Raw genomic sequence first — 26,363 nt, forward strand, 5'->3', positions numbered from 1 at the left:
GTCGGCTTCCAATCGCTGACGGCAAAAACCTGACCTCGAAAATGGGGCACCCAAAGAGTGACGGAAGGAACTCAGCGCCAAGCAACGTACAGCGAAGCGCCAATGTGGGCTTGCGCATTAAAAAAAAATGTCGTTAAGGTGTGCCAGGCCCCGCACGCACCACGAATGAAGTACGCAAAAGAACATTAATCCCCCGTTCTAAAGTTCTCAGCCAAAACTAAGTTGTGGGCCCAATGACACGCTTTCTCCCTACACCGGGTTAGGTGATAACTTTTTTACCGGCCGTCTAACTGCTGTGCGGGACCAACAGAAATTTTAGTGGCCTGAGCCAGATGTACGTAACGGCCCTAACGGGAATGTGAGAACGACATCTGTTGCACAGCCAACGCGATAACTATGTAAACGACGTCCTGTATTGCTTCTTAGACCCCGGTGCCGCAGCGCCTACCCAGGCGGTGAAACCTTACCTGTCCAATCGGCCGCCGCACGGGGCTTCCGGCTGCCACTTGCAGGAGGCTCCCGTTTCTCGTCTAACAACGTCGCGAGGGAAGCGCTCGGCAAAGCTGCCCGTACACGGAGCGCCGGGTGTAGTGAGATCCGCCGGTAGGTGCGGCCGGAATAGCGGGACGGAGTCGTCTTCGCGAATCAGTACCATCCTCGAAACCCGCCGATGGTCGCAATGCGTAACTCGACCGCACCTTATTTCTGCGAGCTATCCTGTACGGACACTGACGGGGAAGGGGGGGGGGGGGGGGTTCTGGTCTCTCGCTGCGATACCCCGTGGTCCTGCTACTGCGTTTTTCTGCGTAGCACTTAGTACTTTCTGTTTTGGCGACTGTGTGTGCATTTTTTTTGTTCCTTTTTGCGGCCTAATTATACCCGCTTAGCGCGTGTGTAAGGAGGCGTGCGGGGCGGTTGCACTCGGCCAGAGCTACGTAACAATTAGAACAGTACCGCTTTCAAGCACATCGCAGCGGTAGCCTTCGAACAAGAAATGCGTATTTTTAATGCACCAGCGAAGCTTTATGGCATTAAAGTCAAGTCATTTAATACGATTGATGTAGATCCGCAAGGAACTATACCTTCGCTTTCGATAACGATTTAGACTTCAACGTCCACTTCGACTACTTGAACTGAAGGCAACTTTGCGCGATTCTGGCACATTACCTCGCCACAAATTTGCACAATATATTCGTAATTTTAGAAGAGAACTAAATGTTCATGGCACCAAAACGTAATAAAGCTGTTGTTTTGTAGATCGGTTCTTGGAACCCGCGATTACAGTAGCGTTAAAAGGCGGAACAGTGTGTGGTGTCCTAATTCACTCAAAAAGCTATAACGACACGTGAAAGCGTTTCTAACTGGATTCAAAGCGGCGTGTAAGTTCCCGGAGAGTGCTAGCAAGTTCAAGACATGCAAAGCAGAATCTAGCAAAAAGGGTCTAATTTTTGGTATACTAATGGTAAGTGGAAAACCTTTCGAAGCCCTTACGTTTAACGACTGCTTGAGCAAGCGGTTTCTTCTGAAAAATGAAGCTTAGAAAAAATACGCCTAGGTGCTGGTAGAAGGCATCCAATTTTTGGTTAACGGGGAAAGCCATCTTGGGGAAGAGTTTGCGGCCTGGCCGTGGACTCATGTATTCCTGTATTTGTCGCTTCATAGAAGGATAACACATGCTCTCCGAAGGCAGCCGTGGCCTTGGCCACAAGCGTACCCTGGGTCGATTAGTGAAGCGACAATCTTGATTCCTAGCTTCGCGCGTGTCCCGGGCTGCCCAGGCGGCCTTGAAATGCGACGTGGGTGCCTGGATGACGAACACGTTAAAATGACCGTGGCGAACATGACACACCAGAACAGAATACTACACATTGCACCTCACTCTTGAAACTTGAACCGCGAAATGGCTTCCACGACACCAGCGGGCACACGACGTGGCCAGGACCAAGTAACGCAGAGGCGTCGGTCTATTGAAAAGCCCGCGCAACCAACGGCGCGCTTGGAAGGTGTTCGCGCAGCGATTGCGTCCTCGCTTCCGAAACAGCACGGCGCGTAAACGCCAGACTCTCCGTACCGTTGATTATGCTCATGGTTTTGCGCTCTGACTCCCCTCGTGTTTGGATGTGCGTTCTAAACGGTTTATGTAAAGGCATAATCATGCCCATCACATAAAGTCACTAGCTAAAAATTTCTTATTGTTTTGAGATTATTGCAATGACGATACCCCAAGTGTTCGCATAATTAGGGCTCCATCGGTTTATGCTAGTGCATCACCTTCAGGTGATTACAGCAGGAGCAGTGTTTTTTTAATGGGTGCTGTAATTAGTCTATGAAAGTTGTGGGTCTATCCGTACAGCTTCTTTGCATCTCAAAGCCTGTATGCATGTAAGGCGAGCTAGCTAACTGGAATCGTCTAAGGTGCCCTCTAGGCAGGGCTCTTTAGTGAGATAGCAGAGGAAAGTTCTGCACAATCCTGGGCTTGCTACTTGAGATGGGAGAAAATGTGAGGAGGGTTAAATTACTTAACAAAACGAGAACACGCTCGCACATTGACGAAAAGGGGGTATAGAAGGAGACATTCAGAAATTGACCTTTAGTCCGGAGGCTTTGAGAAAGCCCACAAGAGCTTTGAAACCCCGCATTGCACAGCCTTTGACATTCCAGGGGCTTAAGCAGTCGTTGCCGCAAAGATTTCACATGTGTAGTAAGTTTCGCGCTGTCGTTCGCGCCGACGAGAAGCGCAGGCAAACAGCATGTGTTCCGTGTCCTCCCTAACACTGCACAGGAAAGGGAACGCAAATGTGACGTCATCAGTTCGACATTGAATGCGAAGTTTCTTGCGAAGGCTACTCCGAGGTGCAGGTGATGCATAATGCATGCGCTTCTGAGCACAAGGTCGCGGATTCGATTTCCGACCGCGGCCGCTTTTTTGATGGAGGCGAAAGGCAAAAACGCCCGTGTGTACGAGATTTCGGCCCCCGTTAAAGATACCCAGGCGGTCAAAATTAATCCGGAGCCCTCCACTACGGCGCGCCTCATCACCTGCGTTGGGTCGGCGCGTTAAACCTTACAATCAATCAACGATGCATAATGCACTCGGTAGATCGGACCGAGATAAACGGCGAGGAATACGAAATGCAAAGAGCAGGTCGACGGCGTAGAAGGATGCGTACTGTACGTCCGGGTTTCGCCACAGTTGAAATTGGACGCACCGTTCCATATCGGTAGCTCTTCAGTTGGTGTCTTTGGAGAAAAGACTTTGGGCTGTTGAGCTCATGGAATATGGGCCTTGCGTGCGATCTGATTTGAGGTGGCGTTGCCCCTGGTGCCACGGTTGTTCAAGAAACCACTGCAACGATGTCATTTTCGCCGTGCCTGTGGGTGTATGACGTCAATTTGGTAAATCGGTTGCTTTAGCGATTTTTTTGCTTCAAAAGTTATTGTAGCGCCTAGCAAAACTCCAGGAAAATTACCAAATGCCTTGGAAAGCAGTCAGTGATGACGTGTAGCGCAGGTCGCACTGCTGCCAGCTCGATTTTTTGCAGCCGATGTTTCTAAGGCTGAGCCGCTGGCTCACAAAGACACCCCGTTTAAACGAAGGTATTCGCAGTGGTAACCAGACAGGCTCACTCGTACAGTTAACAGTGTACAGTATGCGTTTCTCATAAACGTTACAGATTTCTAGTGACATTTGCCTCTGGGCTTCGGGGGTCAACCGACCACAGCTACGGGCATGACTTCAAAAGGCTGCCAATGTAACGCGATCTTAACTGCGGCAACAAGGTCTGAGTATCTCGGGTGACAAGTGCGCGCTGGTTGCATTTACCCGCAAGCCTATGTTTCGATATTCCATCAAGATCAATGGGAGATTGGTTCCCTACTCCAGGCATCACAAATTTCTTGGTGTAATCATCGACAGGGACATTTCCTGGAGCGCACATGTTTCTTTCCTTAAGAAGAAACTTACCACCATTGCCCAGATATTCAGATTTCTTGCTGGAAAGACGTGGGGAACATCGGTAAGAGGAATGCTGCAACTGTACTCCGCACTTTTTTTAGGCGCCTTGCGTTACAGCTTGCCAGCAATTTCCAACACTTGTACCACTAACCTTCGGGTAATACAGTGCGTCCAAGCGCAGGCTCTGCGCACGTGTCTTGGTTTGCCGCGTTGTGCATCAACAGCGGGCACCATTTGCATCGCACAGGAACACCCAATAGCAACGTACGTGGCTACTGAAACACTACGCCTATACATCAGGCTCCTCACGAGGCTGCCTTCTCACCATCTGGCGCAGCTTCCTCAAAGTAGACCACGATCTACTTTTTCAGCCATTATCACAACGCACAGGGCTGAAATCCCTTCAAGGTACGCGCCTGCGGCAACACCGACCTCCCCGTTGTGGTGCCTGGCACAACCTGAGATTCGTTTCAGTGTGCCCGGAATTCTAAAAAAAGCCGACTTGTCATCATTGGCCCTTCAACAGCTTACGCTGCTGTTACTGCATGAACGGTACAACGACCGGAAACATGTGTACACAGATGGCTCAGTAACGTCATCCAGTTCGGCAGGTGCAGTGTTTGTGCCAGCAGATTTTGCAACAACTCGATTCCGTATTGGCCATACCACGAGCTCGACAGCTACAGAATTTGCAGCCATTCGTGAGGCTCTTGACCATATCATCGGAGCTACTCCTCAAAATTGGGCGATCTTTTCGGATTCCAAGGCTGCCTTACAGAGCTTACGCGCAGCCCTGCGCTACGGCCCCCTACACCAACTGGTGACAGAGATAAGAGAAAAATTCCATCAAGCCATCACAGCCGGCCATGACGTAATTTTCCAGTGGCTTTCAGGTCACTGCGGAGTCATCGGTAACGTGCTGGCGGATGAAGCTGCCCGTACAGGCTATGAGAGCGACCGCACCATTCGACTTCCGCTTTCAAGCACCGATGCCGCCAGGACGCTTCGCTCCCTTGCACGCAAGATTACCACGCAGCAATGGAATACACCGGACTTTTCAAATCCCCGGATCCCCTTCTTCAGCGCCGTATTCCGTATGGGCTGTCTCGACCCCAGTGAACTTTACTTTGTAGACTATGGTTGGGAGTGACCTTCACGAAAGCCTACTCCTTCCTCATCGGGATGGCCAGCAGCGCCCATTGTGACGCCTCCGGGCCGGAAGAGACTATAGAACATGTGCTGTGTCGCTGCCCCGAATACTCGTCGGAGAGGAGCGTGCTTGCCACCGCGCTGAGCCGATTGGACAATCGACCATTTACGGTGGAAACTATTTTAAGTCATCGGTCTTCACCATCGACATCGCAGAAGGCGACGAAAGCCCTTTTACGTTTCCTGAGTGAAACGAACTTGCTTGAAAGACTATAGTTCCCGAAACGGGACTAGAGTGCGCGCTTTCCCACTCCTATCTTTTCCTCTTCTTCCCCCTTTTTATTCCCTGAGCCCCATTCCCCCAGTGCAGGGTAGCAAACCGGGCTCTACACCTTGTTGACCTCCCGGCCTTTCCTTTCTTTTTTCTTCTTCTTAGTAAAATAAGCAGCTTTGGTACAAAACCTAAAAAAAAAGTGGGCAAATCAATGCCTTAACCTTAAAGGTCAGCGAAGGGAAAATTTGAAACACACCTGAAATACAGCCGTACGGCTACAAAGAAAAGCAATACAAGTTCCTCTGAAACTTCTCAATCGACGAAAAATTCGTCCTGGTCCAACGTTCGAACCAGCGACCCCCGCCTATCTGGGCAGCTGCTCCACCAGCTGAGCCAACAAGGATAGCTGCTTGTAGCGTGAGAACGAATTAATCGACGATTCGAAGTGAGGGGAAAGGATTAGATGACATTTTGTGAAAGTCGTTCGGCTGCCCTTTGTGGTCATTTGGTATTTTATCTACGCAGAAACTTACTCCAACTTGGGGGTTTTCTCTCAACCGGTTGTTAATTTTCTTCCGATTAATTGTAAACATGTTAATTCTCTTGTGTAAATTCGAACTGATGTCTTACGGGGTCATTAAGCAACATTTGGTAATGAGGCGGATGGTAGTGGGGGGTGAAGGAGTGATTTGGACTGACCAGCCGATAGCAGTAACTAACGCTTGCCTGTCACGTTTGACGCTGACTTCCGAAACTGTCGTTATAAAAAAATTCATCCCCGAGAGCCTGCGTTTTTGTGCCGGGGTGTGCTTCCACTGTAAATGCGGGCCTCACTTCCGGTACGGGGTATTTTTCACTGCTGACACGTACGCTCGTCCACCGTCTTAGCTAGAGCAACACTTTCCGCACTTTCTAAGCATTAGGTAATTTAGTTCCAATTTTTGCACTGCCGTGAAGTTAAGGTGGCGCTCACGTCCTGCACCCTCGTTTGAACCATCAGAATGTTCGAACTAAGCCACGCTAATGTAAAATATGGTGCTCCAGCTGAGCCTGTCGTTGGCTGTATGCATTATTATTATTTCAATTAGCTTGCAAGCAATGCGGTGCTGTTTATCGAGGCAATAATCAGCAACTCGTTGTAAGAGCTGCAACTTTGACAAAGCTCTTGTATCTAAAATTTGTGTAGTTCTTAATGGATGAAATTGGGCTTTAGATGGCGCTAAACGACTCACATGTAGTCACGACCATTACACACAAAGCTTACACGAACGACCAACAATCACACTGTTTACGTTGCGCAACTAGACATCCTCAAACTCGCAGCAGGCACAATGGTCTGCTTTTGTCGGCGACATTACCTTTCTTGCTGGAAACAATGCACGTATAATTCGATAGAACAAAGCGCGAGACGGAGGCTTAAAACCACAGGCCCTGCGAGAATCGTGTGACCTAATCCAGAATGCTTTTAAGCACACTTCTCGCGCTATTGGGGCTGACGCGGTGACGCTTAATCAGTGTGACATTAATACACACACAACCGATTGCCGAGCACAACATAGGCCCGGCTTACCGGAGCTCAGTCAAGGCCAACCGAAGAACAATAGCTAGGCGCTGGCGCAAAAAATGGACGACAGGGAGATAACGAAAGTAAAGATAAAGAAAGGAAATCAACAAAGTAAGCGCGGGTCGGCATCCCGAGTTTAGCCGCGGGTGGTATTAATCCCCCGTGAAAGAGCGCGAATGGTTCGGACAGGCCCGCCTAGCAAACTGGGGAACAAAAGGGCTTTCTCCCGCATGGCACGGCACCTTTGGGCACAACCACGTGATTTTCGCAATACAGGAATTGGCTGCCTTGCTCTTTGAAGCCATGGGCGATAGCCGAGCCGTGTGTCGCTGTAAAGAAATCCCGCAAAAGCTGAGCGCTGTGCTTTAAAACAGCAATAGCTAAAGTGCCACTGACTTCTTAGTTTCGTTATTCTAATTTATCAACCTGCGGTGTCGGAAAATAGGAGGTAGATAAAAAATTACGCCCATCTTCCCGCAAGGGAACCCTGATGTGATGCGACGCATCGGGGGGGTTCAATTGGTCCATCCCGTCTTCAGCGGAAGATCTTCTTATTCAAGTCAAGCATGGAGGTGTCAAGCACCGAGGTATCGTCAAGCAAAGGCACGTCAAGCGCGAGAGCGAGCGCTTGACTGATCCGACGCCGTGCGCTCCCCCGCTTATATTCCCGCTTTTGAAAGGAGAGGAGTCGCGGGGAGAGTCGCGCGCATGCGCACACATGCGCCCACCGAGAGCAGCGAAGCGCGCACGCGCAGCTGTTGTTTTGATAATGAGACGGAGTGGGAGTGTTGCGCACAGCTATCGGAGAGAAGAACGGAGGAAAGTTGCACATGTGCAGTGAGCGTGTGGACAATGCCGCGACAACTACAACAATGTAGGGACATACCCGAGAGCAAGAGATGCGTCGCATCTAAAAATTAGCTCTGACTTAGCTCGGCTATGCCAGGACATATGTAGCGTGAGCTAAGGTTCATCTGGTTATTCTCAGCTTTCCTGGTTGTCTAGGATTAGCTTATCATACTACTTACTGCTGTTTCAATGACACACACACGGTACCCGCATTATGTGACCCATATATATTTATCAAGCGGTCCCGGCGCAGCGCAACCAATCGCCACAGAGCTAAGCTGGCTCCACAGGCACGCGCCGGTGTTGCTGCGACGCAACGAGCCATCGATTCCACACCCGGCCGCGTGTTTCCAAACGCTTCGCTGCACAGAGCACGCACGTGACATGTGTGATGTCGCTGTGCGCGCTATTCTTTTGAGCGCCTGCTAAAAGTAGCCCACGGTCCGGGCTCTGTATCCTCGATGTAAAGTACTGAGCATTGGCGCTGGCGGCTTGGGTTCGAGCCCAACAGGTCTATGTCTTAGTTTTTTTTTATTGCTTGCCCGTTTTTCTCTAAATTAATTTTCTTTTCGAAACACAAATCTACGTGTTGTTTTTGTTAAAAATAGTGATTTGGTATGTTTTAGGTCGCTTCAGTTTTGAGGCACAGCCAATGACGACATTTAATTACCGTTCTGCATCGCGCTAACAGACATGTCACGTGGGTGCTCTGTGCAGCGAAGCGTTTGGAAATACGCCACCCGGCCACCCCTCGCATGATCATCAAAAGGACCGGGCCACCACGTGCGGAACGGAGGTCGACGAAAACGCTCGGCGCGTGGGGTGTGTAAGAGATGCCGGGCAGCGAGAAACGTTCTATGCGCCGTGTGACGTCACTGCTCCTCGCGCATGGGCAGCACGGCTTTCCAGGCGCCACGCGAAACTGCCCAACCTTGGCCAGTGTAGCTTCCGCTACAAAGGTTGAGGGAGTGAGTGTGAATTTGTAACTACATCCACGGCAAATCGGGCGCGTGGAGGACTTCTTCACATCTGGCATGTGCTAGAAAAGCGACCCAAAAGTCACAAGAAAAAAAAAAAAGCAAAGATGAAAATCCTTTAGGTTTTACATAACGCGCGCCCATCAGTTAAGTAAAACCTGATAAAAAACGGGCGTCTTTATTGCAGCTATAGGAACTAAAAGAGATAGCCGTAAAAATCGATCCCGAGCTACCCAGATCACCTAGCAGTTTCAGACGTGATGTATAACCATCACAAGACTTTTTATGTATTTTTACGATTATTTGTTAAGAATGTTCCCGTCAGCTCGTGCACTTACCATTCGACTTCAACAAGAAGCGCGTTTACCCACAGCTTTTCTTAAGCTTTCACACGCGCTCTGGGAAGGAAAAAAATGTGGTGACTGTGTGAAAACCTTCGGTTTTCGGCGAATAGTGCGTGGCATGGGTGTTGAGTAGTGAATTGATTTGGCGATAAAATATGATAACGCCTTTGTTAGCCTGCATACTGGTTTATTTACGCTCCCTTTGTATACACAGTACTGAAATTTACGGAGAAATGATTTTTGCAACAAGCTGCACTCGCGTTCTTTGTCTGTGCCACTACACACCTGTAATACATGCGAGTGTGCAGCACCGTAAAATATCTCAGAAACACCCCTTTCTTGCAAAACCTTATTGGTCACTAAAGGTGCGAAGGGGCAGCGAGAATTTTAACGAATAAACGCAAAACACAGAGACGTCGGCCTGATCATATAGACTCCGTGTGAGAGAAGGGGGGGGGGAGGGTATGATGGTTGGGATAGAGGTGAGGGTGCAACTACACACATTAAAATGCCCATAACATCTACAGTACATGTCCAACAGCTCACCACAACGGAGCCTGGCAAACTGCTGCTTTTCAAAACTCCAGCATTGCCTTGATCGCCTTGTTTGAAAAATTCACAGGTGGTTGGGATGCGGCTTAAGAGAATATCATATGAAGGAAGGATGCAATCCTCATGATTGTAAAAGCGCTACTTGAAAACGACGACGAAGGAAGAAACACAACACGAAGCGCTACTATCAAATGAATTTTATTGTGAAAAACGAACATACATACATACTAGGAAAAACGATCAAGAATCTGCGTCACCACCAACACATTGATAGCAACAATACATTTCAACCATTCATACATGCATGACTAAGTAAAACATCGACAGCAGACAGCAGCAAGTAACCACAAGGCACATGGAATACATACCAAGATTAAGCACAATCAAACCCCTTCCAAAAATGCAAACACGTCATCATGTAACTGCACAGATGGCTGGCTGACGCAACTAGCTCCTCCCTTCCTAAATTTAAAAGCTTCTATGATCTCCCTTGTGGATCGCTTTGCATGTTTAGCTATGGCGGTTGTGTCCTCTAGTTTTGGTTCACACTTTTTCGTGCACTGTTTGCAGTGCATTGCCAGATGTGAGTACGGTGCCCCTTTCAAAGAACTGTGATGTTCGCGAAGGCGAACGTTTAGGCACCGGCCCGCCTGGCCAATGTACTCCTTTCCGCATGTGAACGGGATCCTGCAGATAACATCTTTTTCGCAATCTACATACTTTGTGCCATGTTTATGTTACAGCCATCTTTGTTTGCGCCTTTATTTTCTATCGCCCTTTGCACTGCTGGGCAAATTTTTGTCAGTTTGTTTTTCGCCGACATTACCACACGCACCCCATATCTTGACGCTACTTTCTTTAGTCGATGTGAAACGTTATGCAAGTACGGTATAACCGCTACCTTGTCGCCACCCTTCCCTCCGTTGTCCGCATCTTGTGTCCTGCGTTCTGCCTTTCTTATTTCTGCCTTTCTTTCTGAATCTGTACCAACAAGCCCAACTGGCAGTTCTTATAAGATGCAATCCTGCTTGCAAAAGCTGGCCAATTCCCATTCCGGGTATGTGATGCTCTGGGGATATATAGCACTTATCTAGAACTTTCGGGTATATATACGCCTGAGTTCACGTGATTAGGCCTTATGTTACGCTTTCACCAATTCCCGCAATCGGTACCAGCAACCGGAAGTACACCGAGTTAAAATGGTAACCTTTCACATGGGTACGTCAGACCTGGTCGTAACATCCTGTGTTCAAGTTGGACCTCAGGTAAACTTCGAGTTGAGTATTACGGAATTGCCGAGTACGTTCATGCTCATTGTACGTTGATCGGTGGGTACAGGTTGGCGACGTTACACGTAGAAAATCCTGCAGAAATTCAGAGAATTATCTACTAATGCGTAGCATTCTTATGCGACTTGTCTTGAGTGTAAGTTTTTACAGTCAAAGCTTTTGGTTTTTCTAAACCCTCTCCGACCAATTATCTCCGTTTACTCTATTATAACTATTAGAAGTGAAACATTGGCGAAATCTGTATTATGGTGGAAAGGCAGGGCGTTATACGGATTACAATTTTCATTAATTGCTTAATATTTTTTTTATTTTTTAGTTTTTTATAATTTAGTTCCACCAATTATCTCCAATTACGCTTCTATAACGACTACGTTTGGAACTTTCGGAAAATCTGCCTTATTGTGGAAGTGCTGGGCTTTGCATGGTTAGCCATTTCCCATCATTTTTTTTATATTTTTGGTATTTTTAGTGTTTCAAAATTTCTTTGTACCAATTATCTAATTCACGATAATATAAGGAATATGGGTCTAACTTCTGCAAAATCTGCATTATTGTTGGAATGCAGGTCGTATACGGTTTGCCATTTTCCGTATATTTTCATAGCTTTGCACCAAGATGGCAAGCTGGGCGAGTTGGTATTGGTTCATGGTGATAGACAATAGCCAGCGCAAGGAAGACGAGGACGAGGAAGGTAACAACAGACACAGCGCGGCTGTGTCTGTTGTTACCTTCCTCGTCCTCGTCTTCCTTGCGCTGGCTATTGTCTATATTTCATAGCTTTGTTACTTGTGATTGTTTCAAAATTTCGTTCGACCAATTATCTCCATTTACCCTATTATAAGGACTACAGGTGCGACTACATTATTGCGGAAATGCAGGTTCGTTAGACGGTTGGACATCTTCCGGAATTCCTTTATATTTTTTTATTACTCAGCTTTTTTTACTTTCGTTTGACCAATTATCTCCATTTACCCTATTATAATGATTACAGGTGAAACTTTCACGATATCTGCATTATTGAGGAAATGTCATGCGTTACAAGTTTTGACATTTTTGCAACTGTTGTATGTATTTTTATTTCTTAGTTTTTCAAAGCTTTCTTTCACAAATTATCTCCATTTACCTAATCATAACGATTAAACTTGGAACTTGCCTGAAATCTGTATTATTGTCGAAATGCAGGCGTTACGCGGTTCGCCAGTTTGCGTAAATATTTTATATTTTTTATTTTTCTAGGTTTTCAAAATTTCGTTCGCCCAATTATCTCTACTTGCGCTATTTTAACGATTACAGGTGGAACTTTTGTGAAATCTGCATTATTGTGGAAATGCAAGACGTTCCGCCATTTTACGGACTTCCTGTAGTTTTCTTATTTTTCAGTTTTTCAAAATCTCGTGCGACCAGTTTACGCATGAAACTGGTCGCTATTTACGCTATTATAGCGGTTACAGGTGGAACTTGTGTGATATATGCATTTTTGTGGAAATGCAGGGCGTCACACGGTCCTGGCTGTGGGGGTACTCGGCAAAGAATGCTACTCATTAAAAAATGAAGGCAGCTCACACAAACGCGTAACACTTGAAGGCAGCAAAGCTGTACGCAACCTCCACGACCATCACAAAGGTTTAAGTCCACGATTGCAGCCGATTTGCCGCTTCTTTGCTGCCGCAACGACCTTTAATCCATCGCTGTTGCTATAAGTGTGAGCTTTCATTTTTTGGGATGTGAGAATCATTGGAGGTCACCTTGGAGGGGCGTACGCTACGACCTGTCTTTCTCGTTCCGAGTAAGTGTTGCCACGATTACGGCGAACGCTGGAGTCTTTCTCGTTCCGAGTAAGTGTTGCCACCATTACGGCGAACGCCGGAGTCTTTCTCGTTTCGAGCGATTATTACCGTGATTACGGCGAATGCTGGAGTCTTTCTCGTTCCGAGTAAGTGTTGCCATGGCTACGGCGAACGCTGGAGTGCTTTTGGCCAATCTTGGCCAATTTATCTAAGTGGGTGTGCCTGGCTTGACAAAGTTGAGCCGGGGATGCTGGGTGCTCGCCGCTAGGCACGCACACACGAGAAATCGGCACTTTCTGGGTTTTTTAACTGCCGGGCGGCCGCTGCAATGTTGGCCAATCTTGGCCTTGGTGTGCTTCGCTTGAAAAATGCCCCGCAGGGGACTCTGGGCGGTCGTTGCGAGGCACGCACGAACGAGCGATAGGCATTTTCTTGGTTTTGTTAATTGCCGTGCGGTCACCGCTAGGCCCGCGCTCACGTACGCGAGCTCGGCAGTTGCTTGGTATTTTTAACTGCGGACACGAAAAATTTTCGATTTGATAAACAGCTTCGCTGTAAAACTGGACGCTAGGCGTAATGCCGGACCGTCACATAATCGCGTGACCACCTACCTCCCCTGCTGATCAATCTTTTGGGGAAGCGTGTTATAAGTCGGAAAATCCGGGAGGCTTTACGAATGAGGCTTCAACGTGTTTAGCCGATATCGGCTGGGGAGGCCAATACGGTGTTCGCCTAAATCTTCGCTGTCTGCATTAGCTGGTATTTGCGCGCCTACGTTCGTGGACCGAAGCGAGGCGCATGGAATCTTATAAAATCTCTCAGCGGATACTCGGAGGATATCCTGTAGGAAATAAATTGAGATATAGCGCCTGCGCCAAACTAGAGAGAGAGAAAATAAACTTTTCTTTGGAGCGTACGAATAGCAAGCTACCCAGGACCATTCCTGGTTGTGGCCAGAGTGTCCCGTGATCGAGTTAAGCCCGTGATATGCATACCCACCTCTCTTTCGTATCTTGCTAGTTTGTTACTGCAGAGCTTCCAGTTCTTTACAAGCGGCTTGTTTCGTATGGGCGCGGCATGTGCTTCGCGAGAGGAATGAGAAAGCTTCGTTTCTAACCTCAGTGGCCTCCGGACCATAAATCGAGGCGAACAGCCAGCACGACAGCGTACTATTTTCAGCCTCCAGCCGCCGCAGTTCTAGTTCCTCTCCATCAGTAGCCACTTTCTTTATTGTCTTACAGAGACAAGAAAAAATAAGACACCAGAACGACACAGGGTGTAAGACACTTAGTACAGGTGCTGTAGAGTCTCTTCTTGAGCTGCCCAAGGCAAGCCGACTTGGTTGGAAGACAACAGCCAAAATAAAAATATTCCTGCAAGGCCTATCGTGCAATTCAGCCACGCTAGGAGACAAATGATGTGGAAGGGCAACGTGGAACTCAGAGGGAAAAAATCCATGGAAAAAGGAAGAAGCGATAGAGGAGGGCGGGAGGAATAAACACGTACAGTGGCCAACTGTTCCGCTGTAGTTGAAAGAAGGAATGTTTTAATAAACTTGGTTGTTTTGACGTCCTGTCATGCTTGCACCCTAGAATTTTCAACAAGATGAATGCGCTACTTTTGCGCGTTCACATCTCTTGACCGCGTTTAAGCAGACAAAGAAGTGAGCCGCCATGACGGCGATTCTCTAGCCGTGTATTCAACGCGAAATTCTTTATTGGGATACCCAAACGGTCTGTTTTCCACTCTGTTTAACTGGCCAGCCAAAGGATAGTCGAAAGAATGCTTGAGCAAAAAGTATATAAATATTAAAGGCGGTTATAAGTTACTAAAACTGCTTCCACGGATCATACGTGCTCACATTTTTCAGAGCAAAATAAAACCTTAGGCATGTTTATGGTAAAATATAAGTACATAGCCAAGAGTACCAGCGTTACATTAATTGAGGCTACTCATTAGAATAGTTATAATACTGTACATTTAAAACTCAAAGCGTTTAAAATACTTATAAAGAGAAGATACATGAAAGCGAACACTAAAACAAGAGCTCGAGTTCGAGCCGCTTCGTGCTGAAAAGAAACAACTCCTTCCAAGAGATGGCGCCCAAATCAGAGCAAAAGCGGGAAAATTAAATTCAACTGAGTGAAAGCTCCATTGCAATCATCATGGGCGGCAGAAGACTATCGTCAGTCAACGACATTTGAAGCGAGGCAAGCAGCTATACGCGAATAATATTTATGAGGCTCACGCGATGGAGCAAGAACAGACTCGCGTTTCTTTGTTTTTGTTTATTTCTCCTCTTGGCACCTTTTAGTTCACATTGAAAGTATCTCGAGCGCCGCGTTTCACTTGACGTCGGCGTACAGTAGAGGTAAGTCCCTTTCAGGTCACCGCGCGTTCCTGGGCTCGATTGCCGCCCTTTCCACGGCGGTTAAAGGAGCCATGAAGAAAAAACACAAGTTTGGGTTAATCGAATGATTTCGTGTTTTATAGTGCCCCCGGCGCTTGTCCGAATGAAAACGCTGCTTTATTCACTAAAAAATAATTATTTCAGTTAAAATTTTGATTTTCCCGCTAAATCGTGCTTTTTCGGGGTCTACAATGACATCAAAGGGCCTTGTTTACCGTTAGTGAACCTAGGTGGCGTCACCACACCGCGGCTAGCCGTTCTTTTCCTTTGGGTTGTTTGTGAACGTATTTGTACCTGGCTTGTTTTGTTCATGGAGACAATCGTTTTGTGAAAGATGGTGCTCGCTCGACAAATACGGTCCCGTAAGACATCGTCGCTTGCGTCAATCGGCCAGTGTCGTCTGAAACAACCCCAAAGCCCAGCAGTCCTGTGGAGCTAAACCAAGCATAGTGCGCGCAGTACCAACAGCAGTATACGCATCGGCACTTCTATGTTTACGTGTGCTTTCATAACTTCCACTGTTTGTCCCACCAATCTTAGGGCTTTAAAAATAATGTGCCCTAAATTTAAGCGCAAAAAGCTCGCTCAGCAAGCTTATAAGCTCTGCCTAATTTGAGTTTGCTTTTGCCACCCTCCACCCATCGCAGAGCTGTTTGGTATCACATCACAGGTTCTGTTGCGGGAAATGAGCTCGTGGGTCTCATGGCTATTCCCTTTTTCCCAAATTATGTAGCTTATTTGAGCGAAGTTTACGTTAAAAGTGGTGTCAGTATATGATTCTAACGAGGCAATCTTTCGAATGACACAAACTTGTGTTTTCTCTTCATGGATCTTTTAATTAAGTCAGATTGAAGCCATTGTCGCCGCTTCCATGTGGTGCGATGACATCAGACTTGGGACACGGCTGACGAGCGCGCCGGTTTCATGAAAATGAGCCTAGTAACCCTATCGCACTAGTAACCACTCACGCACGCAGGCATAAGGCCACCCTCGGCATGAGAGCGTGTAGATGGGCCGGGTCGCGTTAATGAGTTTCATGAAAAAATGGATACCGTATACTATGCTGCCACAAAATGGAGTGCTTCCCATAGTGTCGGTCATGTCAGTTAACCACGCCGCTAAAGCGAACCTCTCGTTGCGGTCCTCTGCACTTTATGAAGAAAAAATACAAGAAGGCTGATAGTGGTGGGAGAAAAATAGCATACGGCTACACGCACTTTGTTACATACGTGTGGCACATTCGCGCGTGCATAATGCATAGGAGGAAGACGGAGCGTGTTTCTGCCGGTGCTCGCGGGAAAAATACGCCCCCGGCTCCAGAATGGTGTGCAGCAACAATGCTCGTATTCATGAAGCGTCCTTAACACAGTGATAGGCTATGAGCATCATACGAATGGGCTGTTTTCCAGGTTATGCATTGCATACGAAGCCCGCACTAGGCAAACCATTCGGTCCTTTTCTTGTGCACGCTTCCGTGTCCCTGCTGTTAGAACGAAGTTTTTCGCACACAATCATATTTTTTTTTCTCTTCAATACTGCGGAGGTTCCGTGTTTACTTATAAAAAAGTGGAGTCTCCAAATTTTGGCCCAAAGTCATTGTTAGGCCTAAGACTACGGGGACTGAACTAAACCATTGCAGCCGGATCACCTAAATAAAGCGCATTTGTACACTTTAGGCGTTTGGCTTACGGGCAAGAGCGCACTTCATCGTGTTTTTCCAAGTCAAAAGCAATAATTTAGGAGCAACGCCGCTGAGGTCAAAAATTATTATGACAGTCTCCGGCTGTTCCTTCCGGGAAATTTCTGAGCACGTCCAGAACATTCCTATTCTCAAACATGCTTTAATGCGTGAGCCTCACTCACGCGTCACGTAATTCACTTAGCATTGAACGCAGCGTTCGCCTGATCCGCTTAACCACAAAGTAAAGCCGGGAACTTGTTAACAATGTTCTTATTGGCTGTGAACGTTGGTATGCGCCTGCCAAACATCCCGATTGGTTGCGACGCGTCATATGGGAGAAGCAAAAAGGGCGACGATGGAAAGGTCGTACCATAATCAGCGGAGTTGCTGACGCAGCGGAGGAAGCACACGGTACGCGTGTATGGGACGGCCCGTCCTTAGGCCTAACGCAACGATTTGAAGTCTGACGGCATCAAGGATACCTCCAACAATACGGTTTACGCTGTTTGGCACGTTGCTAGGCTGAACGCTAGGGTTACGTAACGGTAATCCTGAACATATTCCTAACCAGAGCGTCTGGCCAAGGTTTTAGTCATAGAGAGAGGAAGGAAAAGACGCCAAGGGTAAATGTTCGAGCAAACAGGGTGATGCTTGACATCATACGATTAGCAACGCTGAACTAAGCAGCATAATGCACACTGAACTGAACTCACCAATACAAGTACGCGGCATTAATCAGCTAGAACTGATGCTCACGCATCCACCCCCCCCCCCCCTCCCCGGGAAAAGCGCATGCGCCGCCGTAGTTTCTGTATTTTTACTTATTGGAGTAATGACTAAGCGTAGAAAAGCTTGATGTAGTATAAATGCAAAGGCAACGTATAGCAAACACGACTGTGGGAAATGGCTTAAAATATATAAAAGTGCGCCCGCAGCAACATGGAACCCGTACGTATGCATGTACGAGGCGTGAATATTTTACACACGCATCGACTTGTTTGCCAACAGCGTACGCCTACATCTTCTCTTCTCACACATCGTGAATTCTCAGAACACAACATTTGCATATTAACTATACGTTGACTATGCCTTTTATATGTCGGTGCATCGACGGGCTACAAAAATATAGAATAGATGGGGGGTGTTGACCGCGCCTACTTATACATTTAGGATATGTAGAAACAGGCAAAAAAAGCCAGGTGGGCACATGGGTGTTTTGTGTTCGGTGTATATGTCGTATAAATATGCAACAGGGTTTTGGTATAAGCTTGCCCCGCTGGAACCCGGCCAAAAGGAAACGCTGCATCGACAAGACTAGGAGAACAACAATTCGTTCGAATGATGGACGCATTTCAGATGCAAATATCTTCGACCATAAAAAGCTCCATGCCTCTGCGGGGAAGCTACGTTTATTATTGGTTTATAACAAATGTTCCTGAAGGGAGAGCTTGTTAATGATACAGCAGAATGCTGATACAAAAATAGAACACAGGAACAATGCAGTTGAAAATGACAGAAAGTTCAAGGAAAGAAAAAAGAAAAGCGACGAATGACTATACTGGGGTGCAAGTTAAGGACGACAAAGCTCTTGTCGTGCATCACTCCGCCGAAGCGACGGACACGGATGTCAACGGGCGTGTGCGTTTAGAAACGAGATCACGCTTAATGCGTGAACTCATCTTCTTTTTCACACGTAGTCTTTTTTTCAGACGCTGCAAAGATTTAAACTAACGAAAACGCTAGTAAAGCACTTTTTGCGCAGCGCGGAGTAACAACAGGCAGCGGTGATGAGGCGCATGGGCAACTTCCGTTGCCATTCGTATGTCTGGCCGGGGCACGTCTGCCGCGTGCAGTATATCTGCCGCGTAATTACGTCTTATTTTCCGATCTACTGCCTTTATCTTCTGGTGTACCACAGGGGAGCATCTTGGGACCATTTCTTTTTACTATCTATATGAATGACGTGGTCAACCTTAGCGCTAGCGCTGATGACACCAGCATATTATTACGAGGAAATTGGGCGGGCGAGTTAGTTGGCGAAGCAAATTTTGTATTAGAAAATTTAAATAGTTGGACTGAGAAAAACCATCTTAAAATAAACACGAGCGAAACCAAATCTGTAATATTCCGAAGTAAAAATAAGAAGGTAACATTAACGCAACAAATACTGCTGAATTCGGCCCCGGTTGATATTGTACCCAACATTAAAACACTAAGAGTGGTCTTCCAGGAAAACCTATCTTGGAACGAGCACATCGACACAATATCAAGTAAGTTATCTCAAATAGTGGTGCTAGTACATACCTTTCTTGCAAATACATACATACCTTTCTTACAAAATAGATACATAATACATACCTTTCTTGCAATACATACCTTTCTTGAAAAAAGAATTACATTTACACATTATAATAGCCCGCGCATGCCTATGAGTGTCAGCTACAGTGAATATGTCGGTGTAGCCTGTTCAGTACATATTTTTCCTTTTCCTTCTCTTGTTGTTGTTATTGTTGTTGTTGTCTATGTTTTTTTTTTACATTCTTTCAATGGAGCAAGGGCTGCCATATTTCTACGCGGCTTATTATTTTTTATGTACTGTAAAACACTGTTGTACGCTGGTGCCAAAACGGGGGCCCGCAGCTACGTCGGGCTCTCCTTGAGATGGCTTTTTTTGCCGGCCTGCGGCATTGTGTACTATGCACATGATGTCAATAAAATTCATTGTACATTGTTCATTGTTCAAACACAACCCTATAGGTAGGTTCTCTCAAACAGTCCTCGAATCAGCCTCTTATAATCGTAAGCTTTTCTTTACTGGGCGTACGTGGTCGATAGCACCAATATCGTTTAAGGAAATGGAGGAAATGGTACAAAATATTACGGGGAATGCTTAGAAGTTAAAAGAAATAGGATGTGAAAGCCTGGACGTTCTGTTGATCTGCTGTTGAATTTTCTGTTGTACCTTCACGTTGCTCTCGTCGAGCCCCACTGCCCCGGCTTCATCCAACGCCACTTCCACCTTGCAGATATTACGATGGGCAGTTATTTAGAGCTGTTGTATACTCGTCCGCCGCCGTGCACTTTCTCGGTCTTCCCCGCCCGCGACTGGTTCCACGGTGCGTCGTTACCTATAGCGATGTGGAATAAAGTTCTGAATCCTCGCGGCAACTTATACTCCACAGCGTTCTATGGTCCCTCGCCCTTTCTCGCATTCTCCTCCGACCCTGCTGTTTCCCTTCCCCGCCGCGGCTCCCAGAGGAGGAGGAGGAGGAAGAAACTTTACTGAGCAAAAATAAATTATTGGGTGGCTTCCTAGTCCGAGAATCATGGGCAATCCTGGCTATGTCCGCTCGGTCAACCAAGATAATCTGGTCGTCGAGGCTCGAGCTGTATAACATGTTCTCCCACTGCTCACGGGAAGGGTTGGGACTCACGCTCTGATTTTCTGTGGCAACCATTTCCTGTGCAATTTTCTATCCCTCACACGTGCCACGAAACCTAGACATGTGAAGCTTTCGTCTTTGCAACCTTCATATCGCACCTGATCGAGAGACGGACATGTTCTTTTTATGCCATAGTGAAAACGTCTTGGAAATAATATTGCTAATGTCTCTCAGTATGTCCATGGCAAACGGACCAGGAGTAAGCAAGATTTTTCCATTTTGTTCTGTGCCACAACACAGGCGCAATCGCGAGCTGATTGAAAGATTACTGAATCTATGGGGGGAAATTTTTTGCTAAATTTGTCTAATTCAATAGTGGTTGGCATTTGGAGGATGGTTGTGCACACATGAGCAAGAATGGCAATGTATTTGATATGTATTTGATGATAAAATTTTGCTACGCGTATACCAAAGAACGCATACAAGCTCAGAGTTCTAACGAAAAACGGCATCATTAGTTATCGGTTGCCCGCAGGCTAGATTTAAACATGTGCGCTAAAACAACAACTCCCAGGCGAACTTTCCAACACTACTGTTAAGTAGCCATTAAATATCATTTTTCTTTGCATTCTCTAAGGCTTATATTGACTACCGTACCTTTAGCGTAGTTGTAAGAAAACCACCGCAGACGCTGCTACCGTTCCTTACAAAACTACAAAAATTGAACCAAAACACCCTAGCGACGGGGAAGGATACGCGGGGTGGGGGCAGAGGGGGGGGGGGGGGAGACCTTGTGCAGAGTTTTATAAAACAATCGCTAGGGGCTGCTTTGTGGGGTGAATTTAGTTGTTATAGTTTGTTGTGCATGTTGTTTGATTGCTTAGTTTTGTTTGCTGCACAATTGCTTTTGCTTTTCGTAGCTCTTGTTCAGCAATGCTCTCCACAGCCGCTGGGGTGGTTTGCTTCAACGTTTTGTAAATCTCGACTACCCGTCCCTCGGCCCCCCACCCCACCCCCTATAGCACCCCTCCCCACCCCTCTATCGCTTTCCCACCCTCACTGCACTGCGGCATGATGTGTTTATTTTCAGTTCTAGCTTCTCGCTTACACTCTCTCACTTTTCTCGGCTCTCTCTTCCAGATGACGGTGACGGGCGACGAAACTCGTCGAAGTAGGCAAAGATCGTTTCCCGATAAAATCTCTTTTTTCTTGGTTTGCCAATAATAGTGTTTTCAAAAGTGAAGCTACCCTACGGGCTGATGCGTATTCGGCCTTAATAGCTTCATAACACAGAAGAGCTTCCTTGCATGAGAATACCTCGAGCATAATACGGATCGAAGACGTCTTTACTCAGAGATTCTCTGAAGCCTCATGGAAGACACACACGTATGGAAGCATAAAATCAGGCATTTTTTTTTTTTTGGGGGGGGGGGGGGGAGAATCACACGCTATTATCATAAAAGAAGCAACACGAGTAACAAAGATAGATAGATAGATAGATAGATAGATAGATAGATAGATAGATAGATAGATAGATAGATAGATAGATAGATAGATAGATAGATAGATAGATAGATAGATAGATAGATAGATAGATAGATAGATAGATGGATGGATGGATGGATGGATGGATGGATGGATGGATGCATAGAGATAATATACTGACTCTAGAGGGAAAGCGCGCCGCTGAGCCAATGCATTGGAACCGTACGACACACAGTGGCAGACATGATACAACAATTTGAAGGTGGGCAGCTGAGCTTTTGTTTACTAAAAACGGCGAAAGCGATGGGTTGTAATCTGGCAACGTGCTACTGTGGCGTTTCCGCGTTTGGCTAGTGAAGCATGCCGGGATTAATTGTAACATGGCGGACCGCTGGCCAGGCGGATTTTGTGTAGGCGGCGTCGACAGCATTGCGTAGTTTATCGCCTGTGGGTAGGTAACCGAAGTGTTTTCGGTTTAGCGTACGTGTGACTTATATGTACTGAGACTATTTGAGCAAGATGTGGCAACGCTCACACAATACTTGCGCTCAAGCTCGAATGCGACTGGTCGCATGCGCAAGGACGCCAGTCAGCTGATTCGTGCTGGGCGCACAGAAAAATGAATCTCCCTCATGATATCCGTGCATTTTTGCGCTGTGCCGCTTTACTTGCCATTCTGCGACATTTTGCGAGTCGCTCAATGCTTTTCAAATGAAGTGAAGTGAACTGTGGCTTTAGCTGAATGTTAAACCTTTCTCGATACCAAAAAAAAAAAAAACGTCATCGCATGGGCCAACGCTGATATCACCGGTGCGTCGCGGCCCTTTGAAGCACAGGAACGAAAGATCGCGGTCGATCGCAGGCCAATGGAGTAGAAGAATGCATGCGAGGGAGTATGCGAAATACAGTCAGCGGCGTGTCCCGTTTTCCTTTCTGTCTGTGTTCGTCAAGTTCTAGCTGCTTTCCACCCCTTCAAAAGGAAAGCTTACGGGACTGAATGGGAAAATTAAACGGGCAGCAATTTGCCACACAGAGCGCGCGAGGAGAGAACATTGACTTATTGACTTATTGTGACTGCTTAAAAAAGAAACCGCATTACGTTACCTACTTTTTCGTTCTACCTTAACGAACATTTGCGCGAAAGTTCGAAGCACGAAGAGCTGTAGGAAGTTCAATGAATAAAACAACTGGAACCGAACAATTATAAAAGCTCCTTTTATTTCTCTTCCAACGGGAACGATGGCTGGCTACCACTCCGTAGCCTATAGTGAACTTGCGGTAGTCAAGGTCAGATCGGAATCGTCGTCAGTTCACGTGTAATAGATAGGGTCAGTTCACGTGTAATAGATAGGGTGCTCAACGCGAAGAAACGAATGACAGTCTCGCAAGCGCCCGGCGGGGCACTTGCTCAGCGCGTGCATCCGAGTTGTGCACATTTTGTGCGCACGCAGATTTGAGCTGGAGACTGCATACACACTGCGCAAGTCAAGCGCAAGGGCCTCGCCACTTCCTAGCACACTTAAAGAAAATCGAAACCAAAACTGCACTGCGCACTTACTCTTTGTTCGCTACCACTCCGTAGCCTATAGTGAACTTGCGGTAGTCAAGGTCAGATCGGAATCGTCGTCAGTTCACGTGTAATAGATAGGGTCAGTTCACGTGTAATAGATAGGGTGCTCAACGCGAAGAAACGAATGACAGTCTCGCAAGCGCCCGGCGGGGCACTTGCTCAGCGCGTGCATCCGAGTTGTGCACATTTTGTGCGCACGCAGATTTGAGCTGGAGACTGCATACACACTGCGCAAGTCAAGCGCAAGGGCCTCGCCACTTCCTAGCACACTTAAAGAAAATCGAAACCAAAACTGCACTGCGCACTTACTCTTTGTTCGCTAATTAGAGCTTAATTACACTTAAAGTTTTTATAGAGCTAGTTTTAATTTTTGAGGCAAATATTTGTAACTATTTTGCTTCAGTTCTTTGTTTGAGGTAATAATTACGGAACAACTTTTTAGAAGGCTGACTACAATTGATCTGGCAACCATGGTAATTGTATCATGTCAGCGCCTACGATTCGTACGGTCTCGGAGCTCGCTTTACCCCCCTGGATGGATGGATGGATGGATGGATGGGTGGGTGGGTGGGTGGGTGGATGGGTGGATGGATGGATGGATGGATGGATGGATGGATGGATGGATGGATGGGTAGATAGATAGATAGATAGATAGATAGATAGATAGATAGATAGATAGATAGATAGATAGATAGATAGATAGATAGATAGATAGATAGAGGCACTGTTTTTTCTCTCTGTTTTTTCTACTAACGCTCGTTTGCTTTTGTATTTTTCGCTCTCATGGGCTTCATTTCAATGTATTCGAAAGCACATTGACGCAGGAGGATACAACTTCGTAGTTTATTGGTCATGTGCAGCGAAATTAACTGTATTCCTTCGGTGTTTCGCCACTTCGTTTGTTCACGCTAGTGACTGTGATTGAGCGGGCGAGGGGGTTGACATAATGCTGCAATGAAGAGTGGAATCAACAGCAGTCCGATGCCCGACACTTGTCTTCATTGTTTTTCTTTCCTATAAGATTCATTCTAATGTCTGGTATGGATGACGATAAGGCCTTGTGCGGCACCTCCGTAAGTGTTTCTAAATAACTGCGGGAAGCAACTATCCGCGCATTTAAACCAACTCTGCTTAGTGTCGCAGGAAGTTCAGCAGGTTTGACTAAATTAATGACATTTTGAGAAAAAAAAAGCAAATATTTTACGTATCGGGACTGTGTGCAAGCATTTACAATTGTTCGCACTTTGGAAGCATCAGCAGAAAATAAACATGCGATATGCGGTAAAACGAAGTACATACTAGCAATACCATCAAGCATTTAATCTCAACGTTGCAGTCTTTTTACGTTTTATTTTGAGTCTCTTACTTAGGAAACAAAACTGCAGGTGCACATGCAAGTACACAAACGGCAACATCACCTTCACCTCGCACGCAGCTTTATCTTCTGGCAATAATACGAACAACCTCTGACCGGGAGGGTGCCGGGGCATCTTGGGCACGTGGCACATATAAGAAGAAAAAATCGTACCCGGTGGCTCAAAGCTCATTGCCCCTGAACTCTTACAAGAATCTCGCAGAGATAGCGACCAGTGACTACGGTAACTGTGTACTGCCCGTCCCACAAAGCTGCCACTCACCTGTCAGGCGGTGCTGGGCTAATCTGATTCTAATTGGGTCGAGGTCCACGACGTCTCGTTCATTACACGCCGCTGCTGCCGTGCTCAGCGAGCAGGCATTTAAAGAAACTAGAGAGCTGATGAACTGGGAGAGCCGTCATGGAAAAAAAGGGGCTGATTGAGATAAGAAAGTGCTGCAGACCGTCTCTGTTGGTCCGCGTCTCGCTCTCAGGAGGGAACTTCTTTTTCTGCCGTTAGAGGAAACAGGAGCCCCTATAAGCAGAACTCGAACGTCCTTTGGAGTGCTCGTTTAGCGTTTACAGTCTCACTCCCTGGGAGCCTTTGTTTCTCAACGCATTGCGCGACGTCTGAGGAAAACACACTCCCTAAAAGGTTGCGTGCCTGTGTTCGCACTTCTCTAGTGATTTCGAACCAATTCCAGCACCCTTAGTGTAACTATCTCGTTACTCGGCTAGGGTTTGAGCAGAATGAACAAAAGATTTCAGGCGGGACGTCACTTAGTTTTGCAAACAGCAAAGACTAAGATGGAGGGTGCAGTGCAAGGAGACAGAAGTTAGAAATAAATGCATTTGTATGGTGTTGCCCGACTCTTTCACTCTGTAAGCTGTCGCGTATTTCGCGCAACATATGGCGTGTGTGTTGTAAACTGACCCACGTTGATAAACTTTACTTTGTTCAGTTAAGCGTGTAATTGGAAACTGCTTTAAACAGACAGAGCTACTCCTTACAACGAAACATAAACGAACATAAATAAGAACATAAACGAAAACAAGGTCTACAGGAAGCATGTTTGAATCAATAGAGCAAGGAAATAGTAGTCTTCTGGTTATTTTTTATTGTAGACAGTGCTACTGTAATGATTTATAACTTTTAATGCCAGAAGCTGGGATACAGAGATATCCTAGCAAAAAAAAAAAAAAACTTACATCGACCACTGTTCGTTCTCAAAACGTTGACGTACATTTAGAAGCTCTAGGGCATAGAACATGGAGGCTGGCTATCTTTTATTCCTACGAGCAGCATGTGGTTAGCCTCAATAAGAAAATGTTATAGCTACAAGGCGCGCCGTGCCAACGGCTCCCAATGAACCTTTGGGAAGAGTACTTTATGCTCCGTCGTTCCCATAGCTCGGTAAGCGGGCGCTAATCAGAGTTCACGTTATGGAGGAAATACCAGCAGCTCACCCAAAGGCGCGTCTTGTTTATATTGCAGGAGCGAAAAAAAAAAACACGGTCACCGCGACACTGGCGTTAACAAACTCATCAGCGGCTTCCACGTTTGACGCGCAGTAACGAGCAGTTTTACACGACTGTGCGATAAAGGGGAGCGCCACGTCGAGCTTGGCTCTTGCGTGTCGCGGTCGCCACCGTTGCTGCCGAGCAGGAGCAGGGACAGCGTGGGGAGGTACTTTAGCGCAGCACGCGCGATAAAGCGCTGACGACGCACGCGACGCCTCC

Source organism: Haemaphysalis longicornis, unplaced genomic scaffold, assembly GCF_048455015.1.
Source record: "Haemaphysalis longicornis isolate Haplotype H1 unplaced genomic scaffold, Haemaphysalis longicornis Haplotype H1 scaffold_2, whole genome shotgun sequence".
NCBI lineage: Eukaryota > Metazoa > Arthropoda > Arachnida > Ixodida > Ixodidae > Haemaphysalis > Haemaphysalis longicornis.